The following is a 6,901-nucleotide window of genomic DNA, read 5'->3' on the forward strand; positions in this document are numbered from 1 at the left end:
CAGTGCTTATTGTATGGCAGGCACTGAGCTAGGCTCTGTAGGAGACATAGAACTAAAAGAATATAGAATGGGTCTATTAACTTCCAGAAATATAAGCAAATGATTGTATAAAAACAGGTAATATAATAGTGGTTATAAAAGTATTAGGGAACATACATAAGGCAGCAATTTATTTGGTCTTGGGCTAAGAACACTAGCACATAAAATGATATTGATGAGGACATTAAAAAATAAATAGGTTTGGGGCACGTGGGTGGCTCAGCTGGTTGAGCGTCTGACTTTGGCTCAGGTCAGGATCTTGCAGTTTGTGAATTCAAGCCCCGCGGCGGGCTCTGCGCTGACAGCTCAGAGCCTGGAGCCTGTTTCAGATTCTGTGTCTCCCTCTCTCTGCCCCTCCCCCGCTCATGCTCTGTCTCTGAAAAATTAATAAACTTTTTAAAAATTAAAAAAATAGGCTTTATTAATAATACAGATAGAATGATTAGCATAAGATGCCAAGCAATTAAAAAATACCATGATAGTTCTTGACTCTATCCTGAAATTGTTCTTGTAGCAGTATTGAGAACTTTGAGAACTTAGGGCTAGCAGTAAAATAAAATTCCTTTGGTGAGTCCCATTGTCAAAAGATTCTATTCAGAATATAAGTGCAAATGACTGCTAGGCCAAATCGTATGTCACAACAAATGTTTACAAAAGAAAGCAGCAAGTTTATTTTTTGTTTTGTTTTTGTTTTTCTGCTCTGTTTGTCTACAAGAGAACATGAGATATTAGGACTAAGTGATTTTGACATTTTATAAATCTACAATCCAGAGATTTGGGAAGTGGCCATGTCCATTGTTCCTTATAGGCTGGTACAGCAGGAGTGGGTTCACATACTTAGCTATGGGAATACATGTGTCTATTCCACACTTCGATTTCTGGTTTTTGAGAGGCCCAAAGAGCATTCATGAGAACTCAAGCAAATCATTAATGCAAAGTATTTATGTTGATGAACTATACACCAGGTTGTAAAAAACCAAGTAACAAAGTATAAATTGTGAGACGAGCTAAACAATACCATAAAGCAATGTGGCTTTAAACTATTTAAAAATGATAATATAGTAGCTATATTGGAGTATTGGCCATTGAGGAGTTCAGAACTGTTGCCCATCTTCTGAACCTTTGCCCTGAAATAAGCTGAATCACATACAATCTGGAAAATAGTTATTTTTTTCTTTTAGCTCTTTGCTCAAACTGCTCTAAATGGAACATCCTTTTCACATATTTTTTCCCCATACCTCACACTTATCAGCCTTCAGTTCTCAGATAAAAAGTTACTTTCTCAACAAAGCCTTCCTCAATCTCCCATTTGAGCCCAGGTTCTCACCAGTAGATCTCATTAAATTGTGATCTTCTCTTTCATGGCACTTCTTATAGTGGGTTTTGTGTGCTATGTTTCCGTAGTGTTTGTTTTTTTTTATTACATTTTAAAAATGGCTATCTCCCCCACGGCCCTGTTGCTCCCTGAGGACAAAAGCTATTGTCTCCTTAACCCATTATTTGTTTTCCAGAGTCAATACTGTGCCAAGCACACAGTGGACAATCCATAAATATCAGTTGAGTTAATTAAATTAGAAGAAATTTTGAAGGAGGAAGAAAACTCAGAAGGCAGTCCAGGTGGTGTGAGGGAGGGAGATAGGGACAACCTTACCCTAACAAACTGCATTTATGGATATATAGAATTCCCAACAGTTAAACTACACTATTGCTATTTGCTCTTAATATTCTAGTCAGTAAGGGCTCATCATCAGGATCTCTGCGGCTTGAGCAAAACTGAGGGTCGAGCTCAAACCATGACACATGGAAAGACCAAAGATCAGGCGTATATGGAAACAAGGCCCAAAGTAGTGTGACCTTAAATGTCATAACAGCTTTTAGAAAAGTCTCTCCTGACAGGGTTTAACCACAAAGAGAACAGGCTGGAGATTAGGATTAGTGTAAATGACTGGAGACAACTCTCTTTAATGGGTAAGCCCTGTCCTCATCCTAGGTTGATCCTTAACTTGCTGTGCGGCTTTAGAAAAGTGACATAATTTCTTTATCTTAATTCCTGAATACATGTAAAATGGGATAACAGTTATTATTAAGAACTTTAATTTGAGTTTTGTTATTTTTGTTAGCAAAAACTGATTGAAACAGGACCACTACTGCTCTTAAATATTCTCTCTCTCTGTTTATGTGGATCCACAACAGGAGGACATTGGAAGACGAAAGTGCCAAAAGGTTTTCAGCATTTTCTGTATTCTCGACTCAGTTAGGTGCCTATTTATCCACTGCATTGGGTCCCACCACAATTGGATATATTTCTCTATTTCACAATTATAACTTTCTCTACTGAGTTAAAATATTTAAATTGTTACTCAGGCACCCAACTGCCACACTGATATGAAGTCCAGTGACTGCCTTGTGGTGCTTCTCTAATGTTTTATTTCCCAAAAGAGACCATGGGCTTTTTTTCATCTAATGAGACGGTCAGTTCAGCTTCTCTTCCCAAGTGCAGATTGGAACATTTTTTGCTACCACATGGTATCTAATAAAGAAAAAGTTCTTCTCATTCCCATAAAGGCTCTTTCCACCTTTTTAAGGCTATTGTTGGGGGGCCCTGTGCTCTCCTCTATGGGTTTCTCATAGCCTGCATGACTGTGTTCAGTATTATTTCCTAGAACACTACCACTGAGTTGGGTTATAGGACCAGAGGAGTGAGCCCCAGCATACCCAAAGTAGCTGTCCAAGAGCTTAGGCTTTTAAGCCAGGGGTTCGTAACATGTCTTAGTGCTATGGACACTTTGAACAGCTTGTTGAAGCCTCTGGATCTCTTCTCAAAATATTTCTTAAAGGTACAAAATAAAATACATAGAATTACTAAGGAAACTAGTTACACTGAAATTTGTTGATCACAATATAATAAAATATAATAAATATATAATCAAAATATAATAAAATCCAAAAGTCTGATGTATACACTTCTTTATAATGCACAAAGCAAGCAGATTCAGTGGCATTTCTACTAACTAATATAATTTAAAAATAAGAGTAATGAGTGTTATTAATTGTTACTCATTTTAAGATATTTAGAAAAAGTATAATATGAGAGAAAATTATCTGAGATTTCTATTGGCCACAAAATCATAAAACCGCATTGTATATTTACAATGGAAATACTAAAATCAGTTAAATGCATTTTTCCCTATTCAAATGTATGAACATGAATTCTATTCCTGAGGCCCCAGGTTAAAAATGTCTGTTCCAACTTAGATCTTACTTCCCCTTTTCTTCAATGTAATTTTACCTTATGAGTCTCCTTATCATTTCCTTTTTTTTTTAAGTTTATTTATTTTGAGAGAGAGAAGGAGCTTGTACAAGCAGGGGAGGAGAGAGAGAGAGAGAGAGAGAGAGAGAGAGAGAGAATCCCAGTCTCCAAGCTGTCATTGAGGGGCCCAACTCGAGGCTTGAACTCACAAACTGTGAGATCATGACCTGAGACGAAATCGAGAGGATGCTTAACTGACTGAGCCACCAAGGTGCCCCACGAGTCTCCTTATCATTTCTTGTTCCTGGTAATTCTCACAGACACCTTCGTTTATAACAATAAACCTCCTTAACTCTGAATCCCAGGAAATAGAGGAATATTAGTCAAAATCTTCCTAGGAGACCATGTACTTCTTAGACAATTTGATTCCATACCCCCTCATATGACCAGCTTTGCATAATACATAATAGCTAGAGAGTCTATGAAGTGATGATCACTAGCAAAAACAGTAAATGAAATTTTGCCAGGTTAGAAAAGAACTTTATAGAAATGATAAATTTGAGGCCCATAGAGTTTATACAACTTGCTCACTGTTACACAGCAGGTAGAAGGCAGAGAAGGCCAAATAAAGGTTTGAGAAATATCCTAAATTTCCCTTCTTTCAGCTTTTCCATTTTGGTTTTTTTATGTAAGATAATTTATGTTCACACTGGTCTCAAGGTACTGAAAATATCAAAGAAACATCTGAAATATCAAAGAAAGGATTTTTTATTTTAGCTCTGTTTTTTGCTTATTGTATTTTATTCTACAATTTATTTCAATTTAGAAAGTGCTATCAAATTAAGATAGATATCAAACTTCTTACTTGGAGCACTCTTTTTCCCAACCAGGATAGATTTAGATGACAGAGAATGTTTTGTATTTGCATATAGTTATTCAGTAGATGCCCCCAAACTTTGTCCTTAAGATGTAGTGACTTTTTTGTAGAATATTAAAATCAACATGAACTTCAAACTTCATAGACTGAGAAAAAAATGGGTCTTAGGTACTTTCCAAGTCAAAAGATATGGAAGCTACATCTCTATTCTTTGGGGAATGCTATATATACATTTATAGTCCATATTACATATTTTTAAATTTGTTTACATGTTTACTTAATGTAGTTTTTCTCTGGAAAGATTGGGGATCACTAACATGAATTACTCCTCCCCCCTCCCCCCACATATTAAATGGACAAATCTCATCATCAACGTATGGTCAGGCACAAAGAATCTTCAAATCTGATTGTTATCACGTAAAAGTGTTGAGCCATCATTGACCTTCTATAAACACATCCCCCTTTTGAGTGGGTCACTCTTTGCTATTCACATTTCCCGAATGTTCAGAGTGAGAGATCTTGCCTATAGCAAAGGTGGGATGCAGATGTAAAAGTTCCAAGATTATTGTTGATAAGCTTTTCATTAAGTGCATGACTAATGTCTCCTCCTTTTACTGTTCTCTTGGTCTGGTGTTAGATTGAAGAAATGGATCTTACATATAGTATGTAAAGTGCTTCCCTGGTTTGAAAAGTGCCTGACCTACCTAACTGGATGACTTATATTATGTGGTGGGGGAAAAAAAAAAATCCTGGTTTAAGAATTAGGTCCAGGGCAACAGCTTTAACATGAGTATTTGCTATTATCTTTCCTCTCCTCTACTAGATTTGAACCTCGTAAGAGAAGACAGACATTTTATTCATTTTTTTATGTCTGGCCTGACCTTTTTTAAACTTTTAATTTATTTAAACAGCTTCATTGCAATATAATTCATATTCCACACAATTCACTGATTTAAAGTGTACAACTTGGGGTGCCTAGGTGGCTCAGTTGGTTAAATGTCTGACTGTTGGTTTCGGCTCAGGTCATGATCCCAGTGTGGTGGGATGCAGTCCTGAATCAGTCTCCTTGCTGATTGTGGAGCCCGCTTGGGGTTCTTTCTCTCTCCCTCTCTCTCTGCCCCCTCCCTCTCCCCTGCTCACTCTCATGTGTGTGTGTGCTCTCCCCTTCCCCCAGAAAAGTGTACAATTTAATAGTTTTTAGTATATTCACCAAACAACCATCACCACAGCCAATTTTAGAACAATTTATCACCTCAAAAAGAATCCCATACACTTTTAGCAATCACTCTTTTATCTCCACACTCTGTTTCCAGCTCCAAGCAACCACCAATCTACTTTCTGTCTCTATTGATTTCCCTATTCTAGACTTTCATGTGAGTGGAATCATAGTGTGAAGACTTTTGTGACTGGCTTCTTTTCTTAGCACAATATTTTCAAGGTTCACTTATGCTACAGCATATTTCAGTACTTCATTCCTTCCCATGACCAATTCATATTCCATTGTATGGCTATCCCATATTTTGTTTATCTGTTTTTCCACCGACAGAGATTTTGATTGTTTCCAACTTATGGCTATTCTGAATAATGCTGCTATGAACAGTCATGTACTAGTTTTTGGTGTAAACATGTTTTCATTTCTTTTGGGGTATACTTTGAGGGGTGGCATTTCTAGGTCACATGATAATTCCATGATTAGTTTGAGGAACTTCAAGACTGTTTTCCAAAGTGGCTGTACCATTTGATATTTCTACCAGCAGTGTATGAGGGTTCTGATTTCTCTACATCCTCACCAACATTTGCTGTTATCTGACTTTTTGATCTAGCAGGTATGAAGCGGTATGTCATTGTGGTTTTGTTTTGCATTTTCCTCCGGATGAACAATGTTGAACATCTTTTCATGTCTTTTTGGCTATTTGTAATTACTACCTGAAGTAATGTCTATTAAGATTCTTTGCTTATCAGGTAATTTTTTAAGTGTCATTGAATTGCACTGATCCAGGTTCTTGACAAGGCTTTGTCACTAACTCATATACCAAAAAAATGGATCTCTTAAACTGTCTCTGTCACTATTTTTTTTTTTTTTCGTCCTTAATGTGGCAGTGGGAATTCTCATCCATCTTAAGCAGCTGTTGTAAAGACTAGGTGAGAGAGCATATATGAAGGCACTTTATAAATCATAAAGAGATGAGAAATCTAGGTTATTAAAGAGCTATCAAGGTGACAAATGTATGGGGCAGGGTTTTTTTTTCTTAGAAAAATTTGAAACATCTGTATCAAAGTACAATAAATTGTAAAAATGAAGAGACTATTTAAATAATAAAGTCATCAAAATGGTGATATCCTATCAACATTAGGAATCAGAAAAGATTTTTAAATCATTTATATTGAATGATTTTATGTTTACAAAAGACTTGCAAAGATAACAGAGAGTTCCTTATTACCTTTCATCCTGCTTCTTCTAATGTTAATATTTAACATAATCATAGTATACTGACTACAACCAGGAAATGACCACTGGTAAAATATTAACTAACTCCAGACATTATCACTAGTGTCCTGTCCTGTTTCTGTTCCAGGGTTTGATCCAGGATCCATGTTGCGTTTAGTCGTCATGGCTTCTCGGTCTCCTGCAATCTGTGACAGTTTCTCAGTTGCTCCTTGTCTTGCTTGACCTTGATGGTTTTGAGGAGCACTGGTCAGCTCTTTTGTAGGATGCTCTTCAACTTGGGTTTTTC

The sequence above is a fragment of the Lynx canadensis genome, chromosome B2 (genome assembly GCF_007474595.2).
Source record: "Lynx canadensis isolate LIC74 chromosome B2, mLynCan4.pri.v2, whole genome shotgun sequence".
Lineage (NCBI taxonomy): Eukaryota > Metazoa > Chordata > Mammalia > Carnivora > Felidae > Lynx > Lynx canadensis.